The 26,579-nt window shown below is 42.3% G+C and overlaps 1 long non-coding RNA gene across 1 annotated transcript in view; it reads right to left on the reverse strand.

Moving 5' to 3' along the window:
- Window positions 1-6,287: 6,287 nt before the first annotated feature.
- The window catches only part of LOC113426307 (uncharacterized), a 31,048-nt gene continuing 10,756 nt past the window's right edge, over window positions 6,288-26,579 (reverse strand). Inside the window, exon 2 of the long non-coding RNA XR_015747400.1 lies at window positions 6,288-7,396. This is a non-coding gene — a long non-coding RNA (uncharacterized LOC113426307). The remainder of the gene's footprint in view (window positions 7,397-26,579) is intronic.

The following is a 26,579-nucleotide window of genomic DNA, read 5'->3' on the forward strand; positions in this document are numbered from 1 at the left end:
AATCTCTGAATGTACACCCTTGAAATATTTGAATGTTTCAAATCAAGGCTTAGAAATGTGAAAATATTTGAGTTTGACTTCTGGTTGCTAAAAAAAAAAACAGTTCCAAACTCTTCAAAGTTTTATCTAGAACCCTTTACATTCTGCCTGTAAACTGAAAGCAGACAGAAACTGTTTACCTTAATCTTGTTTGTCATGTTGAGAGATTTTGGAATGAATGAAAGAATTTAAAGAATTCACTGTGGGATGTAAAGATTTTACAAGCAAAGTCAGTGACTTCATCAGAGATTCAGTGGCAGAGAGAAGCCCAGAATGTGCCCTGGTGGTAGTTCCTAATTCACCCAAAACCACCTCCCCAATTTTATCCACCAGTTTGCCACATTGATATTACACTCTGGCTTGTCTCGATCAGGGGTCGCCAACCTTTTGGATCTCAGGGACCACCGAACTCATACTTTTACATCCTGAGGACCACTAATATGATTTTTTTTAAAAAAAGCTAATATATTTAATATAAAATTTTTTATGTTAACTATAAATTATATATATGTATATGTGTATGTGTTGTGACTCCGAGACTTGAACCTGATCAATCAGCAGATGTGGGTTCGAGCGAGGATGAAAATCTGGCACTGAGATTCGAGCCTGCATTATTAAGTGGCTTAGAGGGGAGTCAAGTAGAGGGAGAGGAGTTGGATTTGAGAGATGAACCTGATTTATTGGAGGATTCAGAGGCCACTCTCTCCCCTGAACCTACTTCCCTAATTAAACCTCAGGTGTTAACTGTTAATCAGGAAAGTGTGTCAGAGGTTTCAAGCGGAGATGAAACTGCCGGATGCTGGCTGGATGCCAGAACTAGGAGAAGGTTGAGACATCAATCTCAATTAGAAAAGAGACATCCAGCAAAGGATTAATTAATGAGACTGACACACCCTCTCTTAGAGGATATAAGAGATCGCATGACTTTGTAATCTTTGCTGGAAACAAAGTGAGTTTTGCCTTGGAAAGTTTTGCGTCTGATTACTGCGTTGTGATTTACGAACTATACAGAATTGCCGGACAGATTCTAGGAGGATTGCCAAAGGACTGTGATAACAGAGCAATTGAATCTTCTGTCTCTGGTTTTGTAAAGTATTTGAACTATATAACTTGAAGTTTCATCTGTGGATACAGGTGGGACAGAACATGTATGTGTATGTGTATGTGTATGTGTATGTGTATGTGTATGTGTATGTGTATGGATCTTTGGTTATTCGGGTTTTCTCCCGCGTAAAATTGGATGTATCTTGGCGACGTTTCGACAAAGTCTCATTTGTCATCTTCAGGCTTGTGTCTTCAGCTTTGTGCTTCTCGGAGTAATGTGAGCTTGCAGCTGCTTCTTCCTTTTAACTGCTAGTGAGGGTGTGACTTGATTGGGTGGGGGCTTGGTTGTGTTCTGATTGGGTGGGGGTGTGTTCTCATTGGTTGGGGGTTTGGCTGTGTTCTGATTGGCTGGGGGTGTGTTCTGTTCAGGTGGGGGCTTGGTTGTGCTCAGGTTAGTCTTAGTTGCTGGGGGATTTGAGCTGGTGAGCTGTGATCCTGTTGTTTGGTTTCGCGTTCGTGGCCATGCCACATCTTCATGGTGGGCGTCCGTTCGCTTCATGTATGGGTCGGAGGGGTTTGAAGTGGGTAGTGATACAGCTGTGGTATGGCTTCTGGTCCGTGTCTCATCATCTGTGTGGGTGTGAGTCTGCTTTCTACGTGGAAGTGTGGTGGTAGCATCTTGTGTTGCCCTCATGGGTGTGGGTCTGGTGTCATTCTTCATGTTAGGTACTTGTTTGTTAATGAGGGCAGGTTTCCAAATGGCTGGTAGCCAAGCCCCCACCCAATTAATGATGATCAATGAACGCCCTGAGTTGCTTGCTTCTCCTCTACTGCCTCCTCCTCCTCCAGCACCACCTCCTTCTCCGGGCAGGGCGATTCTTAACTAACCAAGCATGCTAAGGCAACTCAGGGTGCTACTGCTGCAGTGGCTTTGCCTGTATCTCCAAGGATTAGATGTTGGGAGAGGCAGCAAGGGCTGGAAGAGCTGAGAGCTGCACACAGCTCCATCTCCCTTTCCTTGCCTGCCTGCACATGGGCGGGGAGGGGGAAGGAAAGAGAGCTGGGAGCAATTCAAAGATAGAGAACTAATGGGGAAGAGCTGACAGTGGGTACTGAGGGTGGGGAATGTTGTTGCTGCCACTGCCGTGTGTGGGAGATGGTTGGCACATGCATCTCAGGGACCTGACTCCAGGGTCCCTTGGAGAGCCAGGAGGCACGAGTACTGCGTGGCCCAGATTAATTGCTTTTGGGGGCCATTTCTTCTGCGGCCCACCAAAATTTTTCCACGGCCCACCGGTTACCAACCGCTGGTCTAGATTACTGACATATAAAATTGTGGCCAAGTTCTTTCCTTCACCAGAGAGGAAACTCAGAATAACGTCATCGCAAATGATCTTCAGGATCATGCTCTTCTGGAGACATTGGAGCTCCTCTGTGAATTTGGTCTTGGCGAGAGAAAAACAGGCACGGATTTCTTTGCTCTGAATTCCAAGAAGCTTTAGATCATTCTGCACATGCTGGAGATTTTCTGCAGAGAGGATCTTTTCCATTAGGCCTTCTCAATACTGTAGGTAAATCTCCTGTACTGGCAAACGTTTTGAGAATTGGGTTTGCCCACAAGCATTCAAAACAGCAACTTGGCAGTTCTCTGTCCAATAAGTCAGCAACAAAATTTTCCCATCAGACTGATCTTGAGCCTCCTCACCATTCTGTAAAGAGTTTGGTGTTTGAAACATTTTTTCAGCAATCTAAAAGCAGCAAGATTTCTGCTCCTTGGTTAATGAATTCTTTGAGCTGGGTTTATTTTTTTTGGGGGGGGGGGAATAAGATATATCTGTTTTTTTAACCACAAACTGCCAAAGTAGAGGTAAGATTTCAATGTACTGGTACTTTTAGAGGTTGAATTCCTGGAAGCCAAAATCTGGGGGAGAGAAATTGAATGGATAAAAGCTATTGCAGATTATCTAGCCCATTGGTTTAGGACTGTGGAAAGTTTTGCTGTGGTTCATTCATCTGTGTCTGCAGAAGGAAAAAAAATGACACAACAAGTTCATAATTCAAACTGTGTGTCTTAAGAGTTCTTGGGTCAGAATCAGACACCAGGATGAAAGTGAGAAAGGCAGGGGGTTGCATCATGACATTTTGCTGCACATGTAGTCATTATTATCTAATAGAAATATAGAATATTTTATTGGCCAAGTGTGATTGGAAACACAAGGAATTTGTCTTGGTGCAAATGCTCTCAGTGTACATAAAAGAAAAGATACATTCATCAAGAGTCAAGAATCATAAGGTACAACACTTAATTATACTCATAGGTTACAAATAAGCAATCAAATCATACTAGGAAACAATCAATACAAGTTGTAAGGATACAAGCGACAAAATTACAGCCATAGTCACAAGTGGGAGGGGATGGGTGATAAGGAGTGATGAGAAGATTAACAGTAATAGCAGTATACACTTTGTAAATAGTTGAACAGGGTTGAAGGAATTATTTGTTTAGCAGAGTGATGGCTTTTGGGGAAGAACTGTCCTTGTGTCTAGTTGTTCTGGTGTGCAGTGCTCTATAGCGTCATTTTGAGGGAAGGAGTTGAAACAGTTTATGTCCAGGATGTGAGGGGTCTTTAAATATTTTCATAGCCCTATTTTTGACTTGTGCAGTATACAGGTCCTCGATTAAAGGCAGGTTGGTAGTAATTGTTTTTTCTGCAGTCCTAATTATTCTCTGAAGTCTGTGTCCGTCCTGTTGGGTTGCAGAACCAAACCAGACAGTTATAGAGGTGCACAATTGTGGTTTATAGCAAATGAGATGAGAATCTATGTTTATTTTGAGTGAACCACATTTGGTTTTAAAGGCTTAGACTACAACCATCTATAGAAACAAAGAAGAACCATGCTCTCTTGGAGACTTTAGTTCATATTGGGAAACTTCCACCAGACTGGAAGGATAGGTCAAACAAGGACCTAGCTTGGAGTCCTTGCACAGCTGCAACAGGCACAAGCATGACCTTCCCCAAGATCCATGAAACATTATCTGATTATTCCCAGAAGGCAAGCAGTGTGGGGAGATTCTCATAACATAGATGGAAAACAACAAAGTTGCTAATAATGGATGGTTCTGGTTACTTGTGCCTGGCAGTTTGGGGTTTGATTCCCCCTCCTGTAAACCCTGGATCTGTAAATCCTCTTTTGAATACAGATGAACTCACTTAATGACTATATAGAATTGAAAAACCATTGAAATGGTCTTCCCTTTAGAAGCTGCTTCATGAAGTAACAAAGCCCTTGGTTTTTAGAAATCCTTGTTTTTATACATTAAGTTTATGGAGGCTGGCTTATGTTAAAATTGACCTGGTAGAGGAATACCCAATTCTAAAATAAATAAAAATAGTTATATCTGTATTACAGAGAGCTGTTTCATTAAAATCAAAAGGATTGTTTTTCTTTTCCCACTGACACTTACACCATATTGTCAATAAATATCAAGTGTGTTCCTTGAGAGAATATTACGCTATTTGGAAATTGCTTCTGGATTTTGTACATGTAAAGAAAAAAAAAATGAAACTTTGATTTTGTTTTTGCTAATTAGATAGGTTTATTGTTATAGAAATGGCTAATACATACAGTTTTGTAAAAGTAAAAAGTTGAGGTTGTAATGTTGTTATCTTCTACTGCGCTAAAGAGTGTTGGAAGTTGATACCTTTTTCTTTCTTTTTCCCTCTTTACACCATAATATTTTTCCCTACCCTTCTAGTTTTCTATTATCTCAATGAAACCATCAAAATAGTATTGGAAATACTATTACATGTCCTTGGTGTTGATTCCTTCTCAAAATAATCTCAATGACAATTATGAAATGATACTATAATTTCTAATAGGGAACAAGCAAGATCAATGGTGGAAGTTGCCATTATTTTAATTAACATTTCAATTAAATAATGAGCATACATAACATCCATTAAAATATGTCTTATGCAAAAAAAGTAAAACATGTAATATAATATAACTCACAATCTACAAAATATGTGACTACAGCTTTTTTTCAATAAAACATTATCAAAAATTGTAATGTTACCGACAGTAGTGAAAATAATTATGGTAAAATCTTAAGAATGCAAAAGCAACATTTTGCAAATGATGTTATGTTGAGGTACAAGAATCTTAAATTGGTAAAAGCATGAAGACTCTTTCTTTTTATAAGAAGAATCTGGTATGCAAATTATCATTTCACAATGTAATAGGGCATTTCTTAAATAATTATGTGTGTGATAATATACATTTAAAATCAAAGAAATGCACAAAAAGTATTACAGGGTCCCAGACTTACACCTGGAAGATAGAAAGTTGTTCAGAACAGGACAGGTATGGTGTCAAAGTCTGGATGCTCCCAAAACACCTTTGATGGAATCTAGTCCTTTTCTTGTTGAAAATCCATATTATACTTTCCCACTATTTTGAGGCAGGAAATAAACAAAAGCTGCAATGTTATCCCTCAAATAATTCTAACAAGTTTGAAAACAATAAAAAGAAGTCAATTCCCAGCTATGTTCATATATGTAAGATGGCATATACACTTGTGCCACACTTCCCTTCCCCTCATATTAAGTATGGGAAATAGACATCAAAAGATTCCTTGCCCCAAACTGGACAATAGGAGCTAACAAAATCATTTCTTACTAGTTTTACAATGGATGTACTATTTAGCATCATTTGCATGGGCATTACAGAAAGCTTTACAAATCTGATACAAGCTTTCAAGTAGCTGTGTGAGATGCCAAGAATTATGGCCTTTCTCCTAGTTCAGAGATTGCCACTCATTTCTTAGAAACAATGGATGGAAGAAGAAGCTAAGGAGAAAAGCAACCTAGAACTCAGGAAAATTTATTAACAGTGAGAACAATTAATAGATAGAACAGCTTGCCTTCAGAAGTTGTGGATGTTCCATCATTGGAGGCTTTGAAGAGGAGACTGGACAGCCACTTCTCTCAAATTGTATAGGATCCCCTGCTTGAGCAGGGGTTGGACTAGATGATCTCCAAGGTCCCTTCCAACTCTGTTTTTCTGTAGATCTGTAGTCGTCAACTCATCATTGAAAAGTTATCAACATAGCTACTTCTGTTAGAAGAAACAGCCGCTGTGGTGCCTGCAGAGTTCAATTCCTCCTACTTAATTCTTCAATTTGCTTTTAAAACAAAAAACAAAAAAAACAACCCAAGTATTTAAGAGCAAACGGGAACATCCTTTTTCTGATAGCAGGTACAAATAATATTGCAGAAAGTTAAAGGATTTTCAGAAAATGGCTAACACAAAAGAACCATCCTCTTGTTAATTTGAACTAGAAACACAGAAATACTGGTCACAGCTGTTTGTATTTACTGCACAGTGATAGAAATTGGTAAACACATTGTAAGAAAGATCCAATATGAGAAAAAAATTTAGAATTGCTTCTAAAAAATGTGACCAACCAATCAGAAAGAAACCTGAGGGACCTGTACAACTTGGTATACCAATGTGCCATTTCCATATTGTACTTCGGTATTTTCTTGATGTCATCATAAAGAACCGTGGCCAAGTTCTTTCCTTTACCAAAGGTCAGAATAACTTCACAGCAAATTATTTTCAGTTTCATATTCTCCTGCACCCAGTTTGGCTCTTCCATAAATTGGGCTCTAGCCAGCGAGAAGCAATCACACACTTTCTTGTTTTGAATTCCAAGGAATTTTAATTTATTCTGCACACTTTGGAGATTCTCTAAGCTTAGAGGTTCTACCTCATCACCCCTCCAGTTGAGGTATATATGTTTTGTTTCTATTATTCCCTCCCATAATTCATTTCCATCTCCATCCAGAATGAGTGCGTTGCACTTTCTTCCCATATATTTTAACTTCAGTTTGCTTTTGTCACACCAACGTTCTTCCTCATTGCCTTCTTGTAAGATGCTCTGATCTTCAAGGAAATGTTTCAGAATGTTGAAAAAAACTTGTTTGTCTTTTTTAGATGGAATGGTTAGATTGCAGGAATGGTAGGAATCATCAGATCCTGAAGAAGCATTGTCATCTTCTTCTAATTGATTTAGATTGGAAAGAGAATCTGGGTCTTTTGAAATTAGTGGAATGTTAACTTCATGTTCATTTGAAATGAACTTCAGATTGTCATCAATCCAAGGATTCTTTATACATTCAAAAGATGAGTAACCCATGATCCTTGTTGTGGGCGATTCCTTTAGCACCATGTTACATGTGGTTCTGCAGCTCTTCTCTCCTCCCGTCACAGTCTTTTTAAGCAGTTTTACACAGCCAGTTTCCAAGACCTGAAAATTATTACAAATTAGTACAAATTATTGCTATATGAAATAAAATAGTTTCAGGATTCACATAGGAATATTAGAATGTGCTGAAATGGACAAACTCACTCTAGAGCTAGAAGGCAAAGAAGAGTCAGAGTACTATGCGCAGTGGTGGGATTCAGTCAGTTGGCAACCACTTCGGGAGAACCGGTTGTTAACTATGTTGTTAACTCTGTTACGACTTCAGCAACAGACTAATCAATGTCTGGAATACTCTACCTGACTCTGTGGTTTCTTCCCCAAACCCCAAAAACTTTAACCTTAGACTGTCTACTATTGATCTCACCCCTTTCCTAAGAGGTCTGTAGGGGGCGTGCATAAGCGCACCAACATGCCTACTGTCCCTGTCCTATTGTTCCTTTTATTTTTCTTATATGTATCCATGTATTCATAACTATGTTTTTACTTATACTTATTACCTTGTAAGCAATTGACAAACCAAATAAAATAAAATAAAACAAAAAAACTATCTGAGCAGTTTAGTGAACTGGTTGTTGGACGAAATCATTAGGGTAGAGAACCGGTTGTTAAATTATTTGAATCGCACCACTGACTATGCGGTCTGGGATAATTGGTTTGAATGGTTGAATAGTAGGAATAAGAATAGTAGAGATAAGAAAAATGTATATAAATGAATATAAATATATGGAGATCTGTACATGTAACAATAATGCCGCAGTGTTGTTAAAGATGAGAATGAGATATGTAAACGTGAAAAAGCATAATAATAATAATAATAATAATAATAATAATAATAATAATAATAATAATAATAATAATAATAATAATAATAAAGGAATATTTCTAGCATTAAACATAAAAAAATCCAACCTGGGTGAATATTAGATCTAGTTGGCATTTGGAGTTTTTTTCTTTCTTTCTTTTTTTTTTCTTTCTTTTTTGTACACAAGATTCTTCTCTCTTTTTCTTTTTTTCTTTTTCTTTCTTTTTTTTTGTTATTAGTGTTGGATGTGTGTTAATCTATTTTTTAAATTTTTCTCTTTGGCATTTTATCTTTGAGGATAAAAAAATATATATGGAGGTTTTACATAAGTACATCATATAATTTGTTAGCAACATGATTCTAACTTGTTTCCTGAGGAATTCAAAGGCTTATGTCAACTTTGAAATGGATCAAGCCTATCGCAGCCATCTTTATGTTTCCGAAGTTGCCACACAGCTCAGGCAGGCGGGAGGGGGGGAAAGGGAGAGGCTTGGAATGTGGTCTTGTCAAAACAAGGTGCTATCTCCTGGGAACCAAGGTCATCCCAATGGCCGATGCCCAGAGACTGAAACCAGTTGTCAAGGAAATGACAGAGCACCCAACTAGACAACATTAACAGATAGCAGATAATCAGAGTTGGAAGGGACCTTGTAGGCCTTGTAGGTCATCTAGTCCAAGCCCCCTGCCCAAGCAGGAGACCCTACACTATTTCTGACAAATGGCAGTCCAATCTCTTCTTGAAAGCTTCCAGTAATGAAGATCCCACAGCTTCTGAAGGCAAAACTGTTCCATTGGTTGATTGTTCTCGCTGTCAGAAAGTTTCTCCTTATTTCCAGGTTAAATCTCTCTTCACATGACCTGTGACATAGGAGGGATGGGGGATGCTTAACTTTTAACAATGCAAAAGAATGGGAGTTAGCCAGAGCTGTTTTTATGCTCATCTATGCCAAATGGATGTAATGAATAAATTAGTGCTTTGAAGAAGATGGGAGTTTCAGAGTCCTGATTTGCTTGGGTTCATCAGTCGGAACCTTGATAGCCAAATTTACATAGGTGTTTTTCTATTTGTGTGCAAGCTAAAAGCAACGTGAAGGATGGCAAAGTTACTCAGGCGTTTAATAAGCTTCTGTCCCATGGAATCATTTATGAATTGGAAGAGGAACATGACTGATGTTTGCTAAGGTTCTCTTGTAACCACTTAGGAAAGTGGTGTAAAGCCCTGTGAAGCGGTATATAACTCTAAGTGTTATTGCTATTACTACTGCGAACACAAACAAAGTGATTTTAAGATGTTGCAAATGAAGTTCAACCTTTCACCACAAGATGGTGAAGGAGTTCTCCATGGATCCTTCAGCTTTGAACTATAAGAAAGATTTTGTTAGTTTTACATAACCCTGTTCAAAGTACCCAAGACCAGCAATATCCATGGGGGGGCGGGGATTTGGAAACTTGGAATTAATCAAATCAAGATAGTGGCCACAACGATCAGATCATCCCCACCTTGTTGAGTTTTTATTATATCTGCCCATTAGTTACTTTTGCCCAGGTCTTGTGTGTTCAGTCACACTTGGCCAATAAAGAATTGAATTCTATTCTCTGCTCTATTCTATTCTATTCTATTCTATTCTATTCTATTCTATTCTATTCTATTCTATTCCATTCCATTCCATTCCATTCCATATTCCATTCCTATTCCTATTCCCATTCCCATTCCCATTCCCATTCCCATTCCCATTCCTATTCCGTTTCCTATTCCTATTCCTATTCCTATTCCTATTCCTTTCCATTCCTATTCCTATTCCCTTCTATTCCATTCCATTCCATTCCTATTCCTTTCTATTCCACTCCATTCTATTCCATTCCATTCCATTCCTATTCCTTTCTGTTCCATTCCATTCTATTCCTATTCCTTTCTATTCCATTCTATTCTATTCCTATTCCTTTCTATTCCATTCCATTCCATTCCAGTCCTATTCCTTTCTATTCCACTCCATTCTATTCCACTCCATTCTATTCCACTCCATTCTATTCCATTCCATTCTATTCCATTCCATTCCTATTCCTATTCCTTTCTATTCCATTCCATTCCTATTCCTATTCCTTTCTATTCCATTCCATTCCATTCCTATTCCATTCCATTCCATTCCTATTCCTTTCTGTTCCATTCCATTACATTCCATTCTATTACTATTCCTTTCTATTCCATTCCATTCCTATTCCTTTCTGTTCCATTCAATTCCATTCCTATTCCTTTCTGTTCCATTCTATTCCACTCCATTCTATTCCACTCCATTCTATTCCATTCCATTCCATTCCATTTCTATTCCTTTCTGTTCCATTCAATTCCATTCCATTCTATTACTATTCCTTTCTATTCCATTCTATTCCATTCCATTCCATTCCATTCCATTCCATTCCATTCCATTCCATTCCTATTCCTATTCCTATTCCTTTCTATTCCATTCTATTCCCATTCCCATTCCCATTCCCATTCCATTCCGATTCCTTTCCATTCCATTCCATTCCATTCCATTCCATTCTATTCTATTCCATTCCATTCCATTCCATTCCATTCCTATTCCTATTCCTATTCCTATTCCTTTCTGTTCCATTCCTATTCTGTTCCGTTCCGTTCCGTTCTGTTCCATTCCATTCCATTCCATTCTATTCTATTGTAGTTAGCAACACCAATGCCAATGACTTTTGGACAGGAAAGTCATTTTCAAAGGAGAATGCTGATAAAAGGAACACCCAGAGATGCTTTTTCAAGAGTCAACTGAACTTTCTGTTTTTTTCTTTGAAGTCATTTGACTTCTCATCCAAGAAGCTTCTTCAGCTCTGAAGGAACAGGTGTGTTTTTTTTACAAACCTATCTCTGAGCTCTGGCCCTTACCTTTTTTTTTTTGGTCCTTATCTAGAATAGAATAGAATAGAATAGAATAGAATAGAATAGAATAGAATAGAATAGAATAGAATAGAATAGAATTTAGAATCAAATAGAATCAAATAGAATAGAATAGAATTTAGAATAGAATAGGTCAAATAGAATAGAATAGAATTTAGAATAGAAATAATAGACTAGAATAGAGTAGAGTAGAGTAGAGTAGAGTAGAATAGAATAGAATAGAATAGAATAGAATAGAATAGAATAGAATAGAATAGCAAGTTGTTCCACTGATTAATTGTTCTGACTGTCAGGAAATTTCTCCTTAGTTCTAGGTTGCTTCTCTCATTGATTAGTTTCCACCAGAGGTGGTATTCAGCAGGTTCTGACCAGTTCTAGAAAACCGGTAGCGGAAATTTTGAGTAGTTTGGAGAACCGGCAAATCCCACCTCTGACGGGAGATTTTATAGTATCCTTCCCCTGCCACGCCCACCAAGCCACGCCCACAGAACCGGTAGTAAAAAAAATTGAATCCCACCACTGGTTTCCACCCATTGCTTCTTGTCCTGCCCTCAGGTGCTTTGGAGAATAGCTTGACTCACTCTTCTTTATGGCAGCCCCTGAGATATTGGAACACTGCTATCATGTCTCCCCTAGTCCTTCTTTTTTATTAAAAAACTAGCCCGACACACCTTTTATGTATCTGTGGTGGTTATGAAGCAGAATGGAAAGTTACCAGAAAAGTATTCTTATAATTAGCAGAAGTTTCTTAGCTTATATCGCAAATATTATAGAAGTTGCTTAATATGATATTGTGAAAACCAGAAAGTTGCTGAATCTAAGAATAATGACCTATGAACTAGGTATGTTCCTGTAAACAGCTAAATGGCAAGGGTGGCAAGGGTGGGTATGGAAAATAACAGATGGTGTAAGATAAGTATTTATATGCTGAATTGTGCAAAATGGCTAATTAGACTTACTTCCCCCTTTTGTAGTACGCTGAGACTGGGAGCTGCATGAAAGTAACTCCTCAGGAATAGCCGGGGGTTCAGAATTTGCCATGCTAATGCTCTGAACCTTTTGCGCAAATAAACCTGTATTCTCCTACCCTTCGTGGTCCTGTGTCCTGATTTGGAAACAGGATCTGCTGCAACATTTATGGTGACTCCTCTGGGACACAAGGGGCCCTAAGGCCTGCTGGGGGGTCCACCCTGGGTGCCAGTGCTTCGGTGAGTTGAAGGGAACACCCCAGGCGCCATCGGTCCTTTGAATCCGAGGGACTTCCCGATACTGCTGGGTTCCGGCAATGGTGGTTGACACCTTCAAGAACCACTGGTGAAGGGTAAGGAGACCAGGACATTTTCCAGCTGGCCAGTGGAGAAGGAACACGCCTGCAGGCAAGTATTGGACTTGGGAAGCAATCACTCCCTGTAAACAGGGACGGAGGAGAGGACTGATCACCCTCTCTTAAGCAAAGGTGGGCGGAATTGTCAGGAATGGTTGAGGTGAGTGGCTACTGTGGTTCCCATTGGTGACTGTGAGTGTCCAGCACTGTGGGCCAGTAGAAAGCGAGTGGCATTCATAGTTCCCATTGGAGACTGTGTGCACCCAGCTCCCTGGGTCAGATGTGAGTGTGTGGAAATCCCTGGTGTTACCAAGAGAGGAAGGACCCCATACCTTCTTCTAACCCCTCTTCCCAATTGTCTTGTCTGGTGACCTGGGTGGCTCATGGCAGGTGGAGAAAGTGTGCCCGTAACCCCATTGGGGTGTATGCTAAAACACTTTAAGGAGGCATATGAATCTCAGGACTATGGTCTTAAGTGGAGTAGACATAAACTGCAGGTGTTTTGTGAGGGAGAATGGTCAACATTTGGAGTAGGGTGGCCAGCCATAGGTACTTTAGACACCTCTATAGCAGTACAGGTTCATCAGTTAGTATTTCATCCCACGTTAGGACACCCAGATCAAGCTCCTTACATAGATGTTTCGCTTGACCTATTAAACCACCCCCATGGCTTAAAAAAGTTCAAAGTGCAATGGTGTAGGCTCCTAGTGTCATGAACCTTACCACTGACCAAACCAAAGAAGCCCACCCCAGTCATGCCTAGCTGTCCAGAAGAACTACCGCACCCATCCCCATATGTACCCCCTCTTGGCTTAAGAAGGATGTAAGATGAGGGAGAATCCTCTGGGGCATCAGGATTAATAGCCCGACTAGACCGGATATCCCCCCTCATGAGAAGCCCTGGGGATCCACCAGACACGATGAATCGATCGGCCCAAGCCGACCTTTCACCCCTGGGGACCTCTGCCCAGGTAGACCCTAAACAAGAGGCTGAACCAGTGGCAGCAAGGACAAGAGTCAAAACAGAACAAACATCCCTGACTGCACCGCTTAGGCAGGTTGACCAGCTTGTAACAGATCATGAGGACCCCACAGCATCGGTCACCTTGTTCCAACATGTACCGTTCACCACGTCAGATCTGCTTAACTGGAAACTATACTAAGGCCCCTTTAGTGAAAAACCTACAGAAGTAGCAGATTTAGTAAAAACTATAGTGGACACACAAAATTCTACTTGGATGGATCTCCAACAACTTATGGGGATTCTGTTTAATCCGGAAGAAAGGGAAAAGATTAGGAACGCAGTAACTGAGATATTAAAACCTGATGTCTGGGCAGATGGAAATCTAGTGGCACATGTTGAGGCTCACTTCCCATCCCAAGATCCTAAATGGAATCCTTACCAGGATATGGACCATATACGAGATTACCAGTCAGTGGTTGTGCGAGCCATCCGAGTGGCAGGAAAGCCTTCAGTGAATATGTCTAAACCTTCCCTGGTATTGCAGGAGCCCACAGAAAGCCCCAAAGCATTTTATGCCCGCCTTATTGACGCTTACCGCATGTACACCCCCATAGATCTTACTGATCAGGCAAATGCCCGAATGCTAGCAATGGCATTTATCTCACAAAGTGCTACAGACATACGCTGTAAATTACAAAGACTTGAGGGAGTACTAGGCAAGCCTATGAGCGAGCTAATGGAGGTGGCACGGAAGGTTTTTGTAAACAGAGAAAAAGAGGAAGAGCGGAAGAAAGATCAAAAGTGCAGAGAAAAGCTGAATTAATGGCGGCAGCTATGATGTGGACCCCAAAAGATAGAGGAGGCAGCTGAGCAAGGGGCAGCAGATCTGGGTTAGGACGTAATCACTGTGCTATTTGTAAAAAGGAGGGACACTGGAAGGGTGAGTGTCCAGAAAGGAACAAAGAAGAGAGGCTAGATGGAAGAAGAGGGAATTTCTGAAGAGGCCTCTGAGGACCCCCGAGAGGAAGCTGGGGAGGGTGAGGTTACAGGGAAGTATTTGAAAGAACCCCCCTGAACTGAAACCGACCGGGTTCAGATCACCTTCCAGAACCTATGGTCCGGCTAAATGTAGGAGGCAAACCTATTACCTTCCTAGTAGACACTGGAGCCACACGGTCAGTCCTAACCCAGCCCCTAACACAGGCCTCCCCCCACACCATTAATATCCAGGGGGCAACAGGAAGTATTTTACAGCGCCCCTTTTTGGAGCCCCTCGTGTGCACAACTAAAGGACAACCATAACACATCAATTTGTGTATATGCCAGACTGTCCTATCCCACTCCTGGGGAGGGATATGTTGTGCAAACTTCAAGCGCAGATATCCTTTGAAGAAGATGGAACAATGACACTGGGATATGGCAAGATAAATGTAACAATAACCAGAGAAGAAGAGTGGAGGCTCATGGTGGCGAGGGACAAGGGACAGGGAGATGAGGATGAATGGAAGCAATTCAATGTTCCACATTTGTGGGCTGAGGATAACCCCCCAGGCTTTGCCAGTCACCACCTTCCAATCATAGTGGGAGAGCTATGTGGATGATCTGTTGGTTACTGGCCACACAAAAGATAATTGCTGGAAAAACACACACGAGTTGTTACTTCTATTGCAAGACCTGGGATATAAGGCCTCTAAGAAAAAAAGCACAGTTGGTTTTAGAAAAGGTCCGATATTTGGGCTATGACATAGAGCAGGGGAAACGTACCTTAGGTCACGAACGCAAAGAGGCTATGTGTCAGCTCCCAACACCTAACAGGAAAGACTTGAGAGGGTTTTTAGGAGCTGCTGGCTTTTGTCGTATCTGGATCCCCAATTTCAGCCTGATTGCCAAGCCCCTCTATGAAGCTACCAAAGGACAGGATAAGGAGCCGCTACAGTGGGGAACACAGGAAGCAACTAGTTTCCAATTGCTCAAGCAGGCACTGTTGCAAGCCCCCAGTTTAGGCCTCCCGGATTTGGATAAACCGTTTCAATTTGTAGATACTAAACAGAATGTAGCAGTGGGTGTCCTCACCCAGAAAATAGGAACATGTCATCGCCCTGTAGCTTATCTCTCTAAACAGCTGGATAATGTTGCAAAAGGATGGCCTGCGTGCCTTAAGGCTGTGGCTGGGACTGCTATCTTAACTCAGGAAGCAAGTAAACTGACTTTTGGATGAGAGCTTGACATTTATACTCCCCATGCCCTTAAAGCAGTTCTGGAAACGAAGGGACACCAATGGCTAACCAACCCTCGAATGCTGAAATACCAAGGTGTAATCACTCATAACCCTATGATTAATATTATACAATCCACTGCATTAAATCCTGCTACATTATTGCCTGAACCAAACTCAGAAACCACTCACGATTGTATCCAAACAATAGAGGAAACATATGCCAGCCGCCCTGACATGACTGATGTACCCCTTCCCCGAATTACACCCTATATACGGACGGCACCAGCTTCATACAGGAAGGCACTAGACAGGCAGGGTATGCAGTTGTAACTTTGGATGATGTTTGGAAAGCGGAGCCCCTCCCTTCAGGCACGAGTGCTCAGTTGGCTGAATTGCATGCATTAACTAGAGCTTTGGAGCTGGCAAAAGGCGAATGTATCAACATATATACAGACTCTAAATATGCTTTCCTCATGGTTCAAGTCCATGGTGCCTTATATAAGGAAAGAGCACTTATCACGGCAGGAGGCAAAGATATTAAATATGGTCCCCAAATACTACGCCTCCTAGAAAGTGCATGGGCCCCACAGAAGGTTGCAGTCATACACTGCTGAGGACATCAAAAAGTGGCCTCTGATATACAAAAAGGCAATGATAAAGCAGATAGAATGACATGAAAGGCAGCTCAAAGGACTCCAACAATACAAGCACAATGCCTTACTGTATGGACACCACACAAACACCAACAACCACATTACTCCCAGGAAGACATGAACCAAATTAAAGCACTTGAGGCTCAACTGGAAGGAGGCTGGTGGATCCTACCAGACAATAGGGTTTTTGTGCCAGGGCATATGGCTTGGGAGATAGTACAACAAGTGCATAAGCAGTTGCACCTAGGAAAACCTGCTTTAGCAAATGTTTTGCAAAGGGAAGTTTATATTAACAAAATACACAGCATTGCAGCAAATGTCTGTGCCAGGTGTGAAATTTGTGCAGCAAATAACCCTAGACAAGGGCCCCAACCACCACCAGGCCACCAACCAAGGGGTAGTTACCCGTTTGATTCTCTGATGATTGACTTCACAGACATGCCCTGCTCTGGACACTACAACGCACTGCTAGTCATTGTATGTACTTACACAGGATGGCCTGAGTGTATCCCGACCCGCACAAAGAAGGCTACTGAAGTTGCCAGGGCACTACTCCACTTCTCCATTTCTTTACATAGCAAACTAGAGAGAGAAGTACACCATTTCACAAAATGGCTGCTGTTTTCACAAAATGGCTGCTGTTTTCCTATTCTGGAAATATCCAAAATTATTTCTTTCCCTACAATGCAAACAGGTTTGATTGTTTCCCAACATCCCAAGGAAACTTTTAATCAAGCCCTAGTTCTATTTTATATTTATTTTCCCAACATACATGAACCAAAGCACATACTTTAATCTTTATTATCTTAGAAGGTCTATGGAGCTGTTGTGAGGCCTCAGGTGCATTTGTATAAATAAACTTGGGCCTGTTATGTATTAAGAACCTGCCAGCAGTTCTCCTTCTGGTCCGCCGTTAGAGCGGGAGCGCCGATCGCTCCCATTGGCTGATGCCGTTTGACAGCTGGCTATAAAAGGGAGCTGTCAAACGGCATCAGCTGTCACCGCCAGCTGGCTGTCAGATTGCCTCTGAAGCCGCGGCGACCCTTTATTCATTGAATAAAGTATGTTAGCCTAGCCTGGCTCCATCTCTCTCTGTAACCGCCGCTCTACAACACTGGCGACGAGGGCGGGATGCAGTAAAGACGTCCAGGCGAAACAATTGAGCCGAAGTCACACCGAGAAAGAGCTGAAGCCGCTAAGGGCTGAGTGAAGTCACCGCCGCCGCCGCTCTCCAAAAGCGCGAACTTCAAAGCTCCGCAGCTGAGGAGCCGAACGCCGCTGACAGGCGCTACCAGAAACGCTTTTCTAAAAGCGACCTCTAATTTTTCCTTGCCCAGCAGACCTACTCTGCCACTCCAATGGCATCTACTCCGACCTTCCCACATTTTCAGCCGAGAACAGAGACTTGGGAATCTTACATTAACAGATTTGAATGTTTTTTTAAATGCCATAGACTTGTCCAGGGCTACAGACCTGAGGAAAAGGTCTTATTTTTTCTGTGGGGCTACCGTTTTTGACACAGCCTCAGCACTAGTGTCCCCACGACCCATTAAGGCTATCCCCTGGGAAGAGTTGAAAGAAATTTTGTCCAATCACTATTCCCCAAAACCCTCTCAGATAGCTAGGAGGCTAGCTTTTAGGAGAAGGACTCAAGCTGAAGGGGAAACTGTGAGTCAATACATGGCAGCACTAAGATCAGCTGCCATACACTGCGGGTTCAGGGATTACCTTGAGGACATGCTGCTAGACCAAATTGTAGGTGGAGTTAGGGATTTGAAGCTTCAGAGAAGGTTATTAGCAAAGAAAGACCTAACCTTATCCCTAGCCATTGAAGAAGCTCAGGCTGCTGAGTTATCAGAAGTATCTGCAGCTGAGATTCAGGGAGCTACCACAAAACAAGGGCAGGCTACGGTTCACTATGATGAGGTCTCCCAGGAAGAAATAGAAGAACCTTTAGAGGTAAACCGCCTTACACGTCCCAGAACACCTCTAGCCCCACCAAGGAGAAACAGCAGCCAGTTTACCAAACAACAACCCTTTTGTATGAGCTGCGGGGGTAACCACCTTAGAACCACATGCAGGTTCAGAAACTTTATCTGCCTGAACTGCCAGAAGAGAGGGCATTTAGCCAGAGTATGTCAAGTCGAGCAGGCCCCTTCTCAAAAATCTCAAGTTTCTGCCTCCTCCCAAAGGCAAGTAAAAAGCTGCTACACTTGTTATCACGCGGGCAGCTTCACCTGTAACTCTAACAAAATAAGCATTTCTCTTCTTATAGAAGGTAAGCCCTGCCACATGGAGGTGGACACCGGGTCAACCCTCTCCATCATTGCGTGGTCCACATTGAAGAAAATTCTGCCTTCACTCTCAAGGAGGAAGCTGATCACCTGCCACCTGAATCTTCGGGACTACCAGGGAAAGACCATCCCAGTCCTGGGTAAGGGAAGATTCCTTATTCAATTCCAAAACTTTAGAGGTTACTTGCCACTGGTAGTTGTTGATGGTGCCCTGCCTAGCTTGCTAGGACTAGATTGGTTCCCTGCCCTAGGTCTTAACATTACAGGGATTCACTCTGTGATAAACTCTGAAGTTGATGCCCTTTTTAGTGACTACGCTGATGTGTTCAGCAGTGAACTGGGCTGTTATTCGGGCACCCCCATATCTTTCAATGTAGGTCCACAAGCCACCCCAATCCGTTTGAAACCTCGAAGGGTTCCCTTCGCCATTAGGCCCAAATTAGACGTTGAACTAGACAAACTCATTAATCAAGGAGTTTTGGAACAGGTAGATTTTGCAAAGTGGGAAACACCCATAGTCACCCCTTTAAAAAAAGATGGTAGCGTGAGAATTTGCGCGGACTATAAGACGTCCATCAACCATTTCCTTCTAGTTAGCGCATACCCAGTACCTGTTATTCAACACCTGCTTCACTCATTTGAACCAGGCGTCATTTTTGCAAAATTGGACATGTCCCAGGCATACCAACAATTCCCAGTGGACCAGCACACTGCTGACCTTCAAACCATAGTAACACACAGGGGCGCTTTCAGATGTAAACGTTTACAGTTTGGGGTCAGCGTAGCTCCTGGCATTTTTCAATCACTCATGGAAAGAATCCTCCAGGGCCTACCCGGGGTGGTTCCATACTTTGATGGCATTTTAGTATCGGCCTCTAACAAGGCACAACTGCTACTCAGAGTAAGGTCTGTTCTTGACAGATTTAGACTAAATGGGCTCAAATTGAAAAAAGACAAATGCACCATAGCTACCAATCAAGTAGACTTCCTTGGTTATCGAATTGATGCCTCTGGGATTCACCCCATTGAAAGTAAAGTCAGAGCCATTCACGAGGCACCCACTCCCTCTAACAAAACTGAATTACAGGCCTTTTTAGGGCTCTTAAATTTTTATGCATCCTTCCTACCCCACAAAGCCTCTGTAGCTGAGCCCCTACATAGGCTCCTAGACAAGAAGGTCTCCTGGCATTGGGGACAGAAAGAAGCCAACGCTTTCCAGGCAGTGAAGTCTCTGTTAACTTCAAACGCAGTCTTAGTTCAATTTAACAAGGACTTGCCCCTAGTACTCGCCGCTGATGCCTCAACTTTTGGGATAGGAGCAGTTTTAAGCCACAGACTTTCAAATGGATCTGAGGCACCCATTGCCTATTTTTCAAGGACATTCTCTGCTGCTGAGAGAAATTACAGCCAGATCGATAAGGAGGCTTTGGCAGCTGTAGCTGCTGTAAAAAAGTTCCATGAGTTTCTCTATGGCCATTTTTTTGAACTGATAACAGACCACAAACCTCTCTTAGGACTGTTAGCTGGTGACAAACAAACCCCACAGGTACTTTCCCCAAGAATGACCAGATGGACTCTTTTTTTGGCCGCTTATTCATATACCTTGATCCATCGCCCCAGAATAAATCTGAGCCACGCAGATGCCCTCAGCAGGTGCCCCCTGCCTACACCAGTCGAGGACCCAGCTCCCATCCACGCAATTTTCAAGTGCACGGGACTTGACCTCCCAGTTTCAGCCGGGGATGTTGCTGCGCACTCAAAAAAAATATCCATTGATTTCCCAGGTCCTGGACTGGGTGGGAAGGGGGTGGCCTGATATGCAATTTGCCCCGGATTTAATCCCCTTTAGGATCCGCAAGCAGGAGTTGTCTGCAATTCAGGGCTGTCTAGGGTGGTCATTCCTGCCACCTTGCAAGAACCTGTTCTAAGGGCACTGCACGAGGGACATCCGGGCATGGTAAGGATGAAGGCCTTGGCCCACAGCTACGTTTGGTGGCCAGGACTAGATGCCCAAATTGCCAGCTGGGTCAACGCATGCCAGGCCTGCCAGGCGACAAGGGCAGCTCCACCCACAGCTCCACCCACCAGGTGGAAAGATGCGGGGGCACCCTGGGCCAGGCTACATATTGACCTAGCTGGCCCCATGCTGGGGAAGACATTCTTGGTGGTTGTAGACTCATTTTCCAAATGGACGGAAGTGGCCTTGCTGTCTTCCACCACAACTCAAGCCATCACAAGGGTTTTGACCAGACTGTTTGCTACTCATGGACTGCCAGACACCTTGGTGTCAGATAACGGGCCTCAATTCAGCTCTAATGAATTTGCCATCTTCACTGCCAACCTGGGCATCAGACACGCCCTCACAGCCCCCTTCCACCCCGCTAGTAATGGGATGGCGGAGAGGGCTGTTAGATCAGTCAAGGAAGTTTTAGCCAAGCTGGGCCAGGCAGGCTGGCACTCCAAGCTGTCTACTTACCTACTCACGCAACATGCCACGCCATGCCCCGCAACCAACAAGTCACCTGCTGAACTTTTGATGGGCAGGCTGCTCAGGACCACCCTGGACAGGTTGCACCCTCACTACACCCCCAGCACACCCCTGGCATCTGACAGCCATGCCAGGGAGTTTGCCCTGCAAGACCTGGTTTATGCCAGGAACTATGCAGGGCACCCGTTATGGCTGCCAGGGCAGATAGTTTCTGTTACAGGGCCCAGGTCCTACAGAGTCCTCCTGGAAGATGGGAGAATCTGGAGAAGGCATATCGACCAACTCAGGAGACGCTGGACCTCGCCTGCCGCCGAAGGCCCTGACAACCAGCCGCCGAGCTACCCGGTCTACTCGCCGCCTGCCGCAGCCGTCCCGCAGAACTACCCGGTCTACCAGCCACCCGACTTCCCAGCCAACCGTCCACCGCGTGAAGACTCACTCGAGCAGCCGCCAGATAGCAGGTCCGGGATGGCCGTCGACCCTCCGCAGACGCCTGGCACCGCCGGAGTAGAAAAGGACTGTCCAGCAGCCGCCAAGCCTCCAGAGCCGCGAAGATCAAGCCACGAGCGAAAGCCGCCATTACGGCTGCAGGACTACGCATGCTCGCGGCCAGGGGGAAGGAGTGTTATGTATTAAGAACCTGCCAGCAGTTCTCCTTCTGGTCTGCCGTTAGAGCGGGAGCGCTGATCGCTCCCATTGGCTGATGCCGTTTGACAGCCGGCTATAAAAGGGAGCTGTCAAACGGCATCAGCTGTCGCCGCCAGCTGGCTGTCAGATTGCCTCTGAAGCCGCGGCGACCCTTTATTCATTGAATAAAGTATGTTAGCCTAGCCTGGCTCCGTCTCTCTCTGTAACCGCCGCTCTACAACAGGGCCACTGCTTCCCTTTGCATAATAATACTTTTCCAAATTTAAAAAACTATTATTAAAAGTCTCTTTAAATCATTGAAATCAGGTTGGGCAGAGAAGCTGATTGGGGGAAAATCTGCAGGGGAATTAGTGTCAAAAGAGGTCCCACTGCCTCTTGTTAGCTCAACTGGGACCCCCTGGAGAAAGAAACTATGGCTTCCTTGTGAATTGCATTTGGGGAAGGAGAGTTCCTTTTTCCACATATGCCAATTTTTCTTCTTTTTTCAAATGATCAAAACATATGCAGAACTGTTTGCTTGTTTGTTTGTTCCTTAATGTTGTTCTTTTGGGTTATAGGCTTTCTGCTAGCAAGTCACACTTGCATTGTTGTCCATTTCCACATATTCCCAATGAGCGATTTTTTTTAGCTGATTGTAAATCTGTCCTCCAAAAAATGCTAGCTCCTCTCAGCATCTGAGAGCATCTATCAGTATATGTCTAATCCAGAACTGTTGGTGAAAATTTATAATCTTTAAATCTGCTAGACATCTTCACAATTCAAGCTAACCAATAAAGAACTTGATTTGCTCTGTTTCTTTTCTAAGGGTCATGAACATGGTTGTTTTCTTTGCATTTTTTGAGGAACATGTTGGCCCTTTTTATTTATTTTTTTAAGGTTTTTTTTCAATAATGAAACATGGGGTAATAGGAAATTAACTCAGCTCACTTATGCATGCTTCCAACTAGTGTTTGAAAAGATCTCACTCTGAGCAACTCTGGGCATGAGCATCAAAATACATTATCTACTGCTTCTCTTTTCCTGGACAAAACTATGGAAATGGGCACTTAAAACTAAACAAGGCAGACAAATGATCGATGAGTGGAAGCCATAGCTCACAGAACATTTTAAAATAAATTGTATTAAAAGTTTTAAAGAGAACTGGCATTTTAAAAGCTGAGAAATATCAGACAAATATTTAAATATCAGAGAAATTTATATCTCAAAAGACTTAAATGCAGTGAAATGTTTGGGAAAATGTTGGGCAGATTTAATAGTTAACAGATGAAAGAAACATACAAAACCTTTGTATGTCATTTAGCATTGCAAATACATTTTTAAGCTTTTATAATATATAGTACAGAACTGACAAAAGCAAAAATTACAAACGTAAGACCCAAAACGTATTCTATTGACCCTTAAAAGGTTTTCTTAGGATGCAGAAGCTTTTCTTTTAACTGTAACTTTATTTTCCAAAACTTCTCCCCCTGCGTTTACACACACACACATACACACAAATCTGTTCAGCAGAAAAAGTTGGAATAGATGCACAATGGCTTTGCACTAACACATCAACATTGTCTATTAATCTGGAAATGCAACTTTTACCTAAAAATCAGAATTATCAGGCATTTGCCTGCTCCTTTTGTGGAGAGGGAGATAATTCAAAAACACAAAGAGGCTTTCTTTCCTTCAACATGTTTCAACAGTTTTCATTAGCAGGGCTCCTTTCCAATTTCATTTAGAGATTGGGTTGTCATATCATACTTTAAAATTTATCCTGTTGCATACAAGGATTTAGGAAGGTTTTCTCTGCTCCCTGGTCCAAACCAGCACAAATTTAGCCACTTACCTGAAAAGAGAGACTGTTGGTTTGATATTTTGGAATAAGAATAACTTGAGGTTCTTCCTTCCAGAAAGAGTAATGTCATCTGAAGAGTTTCTGTTTCTAAACCAGTTGTTAGGAAGAACTACAGCATGTCCTGCTGACTTCCAATAACCCCAGAAACTGAGGCAACGCTTGCACAACATTTCTGAGAAACATCACATATCGCATTTCAAAGAAAATTGTTTGATTGCTTGTTTGTTTAAATAGTGGAAGGGAAATCACAAAGGGGTGTTTGTTTAAAAGAAACAACTTTTCCCGAATGATTAACTTTTGGATGTTTATGAACTATAATTTGTATTTTATGCAAAATATTACATTATTCTGAAGCCCTGGAGCCCTAATAACGCTGGCGGAGCTCCAGCTAGCCGATCCGGAGCCCTCCTTCCCCAGAGAAGTGAAGCTCTTTTCATCGAGCCCTATTAACCACACTGGTGGAGCTCTTGAACTGGATCACTTGGAGCCAGCGGAGTGCAAACAACGTACCTTCATTTAAATCCCTCACACAGCTCATTGAAGTATCTTCCACGCCAGACAATGTGTTTCCATTAATATCTTCCACACAGTTTCCCCGGGGCTACATCGGACAGCTGGCAGGGAGAAACAAGGAGGGAGGAGAAAGCCCTGAGGCTCTTGGGAGCCGAAAGTCACCCTGGATGGGTGGTAAAGGCAGAGGAATGCTTCGGTAGTCGCGAGGAGAGGAGAGTCTCCTCGACTGACCCGAAGAAAACCCCTCCATCCGAACTAAAAAGAGACTGCCAGCATGGCTAAATCGAAGCCAGGAAGGCAGCTGAGACGGAAGTGAAAAAGAAAGGAAGGATCTTGTAACAGAGTGCTTAGTCTTGGCAAGAATCACTCCAATTTCTGCAGTGGAATTTTCCTTGGAAAGTGGGACTCAAAGGAGGAAAATAGCTGCGATTAACGATCTGGAGTGACTGTCAGATTTAGTTTAAAAAAAAAAAAGATATTGCTACTAGAAGTAACTTTAAAAGTAAAGGACAGATTGGATTGGTTAACCCAAATTTCTGGACTGTATTTTTACTACTACTCAACTTGAAGAACTTTAGGAAACTATTGGAAAACAATCTTATTCAGAGACATATTGATTGTACTTAAAGTGTTTTAATTCAGCGAGTTTTGCTCTCTTTCAATAATCAAGCGTGCTTTTGAACATGTTACAGCCTATTATTTAGAGTAATAGTAGCAATCAGAGCAATAAATTCCACCCAGTAAATAACAGCTGCTAGTAAAACCCTTTCCTTGCAGACTCTCAATACTACCTCATTACTTTAATCAAACACTGATTAATTCATTACCTCAAAACTTACAACTTTTCTACCTCGTTACCTATATCAATGATTAGATAACCAATTTCTATAAAATAATTTATTAATGGTTTAATTGATTTATTGTTTTAATTGATTAGTGTCAGAGTGTTTAGTGCAAATGGTGTGATTACTGATTAGTTTAAAAGATCAAGTTTCATGTAATTTAATTGATTAGTAAAATTGGTGATTTAGTTAATTTAATTGAACAGTGTGATTAATGATTAGTGTAATTAATTGATTAGCAATTAGTGAAATAATAGATTAGGCTGATTGTTGCTTAGCAAAATTATTTGACTAGAGAGATTATTGCAATTGATTGATTGGTGTGATATTGGCTATATTGATTACCCAAAATTGTTTCATTAAGTAATTTAATCAACGTACCATCTTAACAAACCTACCATGCCAAGAAAAAAATCTAATGCCAAACGACAACCTAAAGAGAAAGTAATCCCCACTAATGAACCACAAGACTCCTGCACATGCCTTAAATGCTACAAAACTCTAAAGGATAATAAAAATTCCATCAAATGTTCTCTATGTAACAAATACGCTCATCACGACTGCTTGGGATTACCCAAGCAAATGATTCAATACCTAGAATCATCCAATGAGTTTCCATATCTCTGCAAATCATGCAGACCCAAACTGGATCTGTTTGAAAGGGTTGATACCATAGAAACACAAATAACATTCCTTGACACCATAGTAGCATCCCTGGACACTTAAAAAAAAGATTATCCAACCTTGAAAAAAAAGACACAACGCAAAAACCTGAACATCCAATAGCTACAAACCACATCTCTACCCAACAACCACAACCCAATCCACAACCCAATCCACAAAACATAAATCAGACAAATAATGATATCCCAATCCTCATCAGAGAAGCTGTTGAGTGTGAACGGAAATGTCCAAATGCCATCTTATTTGGTCTAGAGCAGGAGTCCCCAACCGCCGGTCCACAGAACAAGTCTTACCGGGCCGCTGGTTGCTGGGCGCCGCCATCTTTTTTTGGTAAAAAAGTGCTTCCGGTGAGCTTTTCCGGGTAGAAAGCCATTTCTACCCAAAAAAGCTCACCGGAAGCGCTGGCGCTGCCATCTTTTTTGACGAAAAAGTGCTTCCGGTGAAGTCAAGATGGCGGCACCCAGTTGATGCCGGTACCGGGCCGCGGCGCCCAGCTGATACTGGTACTGGGCCGCGGCGTCAAAAAGGTTGGGGATCCCTGGTCTAGAGGACATCAATGACAATGATGACATCACAACTGTCCGAAACATCATCAGTGATTTTCAAGCATCAACCATCTCCCCTGATGAAATACTTGACATTTCCCGCATTGGCCGAGAGCTCAAAAACAGAGACCGCTCTGTGGCCCCACGCTTCTGCAGGGTCATTTGCAAAAATGAATCAAGGAAATGTAAATTCATTTATACTATAAATTCACTTGCCAAAAGCAACAACAACCATAAGAACCTCCGTTCTCACCCTGACCTAACCATACAGTAACGTACCCGCTCCTGTGTACTCCGCACTGAACTCAAAAAACATCTAGACAATGGAGAGAAGGACCTGTACATTGACTACTGTGCTGACTGTATCAAAAGTAAATCACACAACCCGCAACTCAGCTTTAACCTTCAACCACAACCCTACCTCAACCAATCCACCATCACCCAAGACTAGGCACGCACGCCCCTAACTACCTCAATTCCAACTACTGCTGGCCTTAAATGCAAG

The sequence above is a fragment of the Notechis scutatus genome, chromosome 2 (assembly GCF_049901735.1).
Source record: "Notechis scutatus isolate UNSWTSFEM ecotype Mainland chromosome 2, rNotScu1.2, whole genome shotgun sequence".
Lineage (NCBI taxonomy): Eukaryota > Metazoa > Chordata > Lepidosauria > Squamata > Elapidae > Notechis > Notechis scutatus.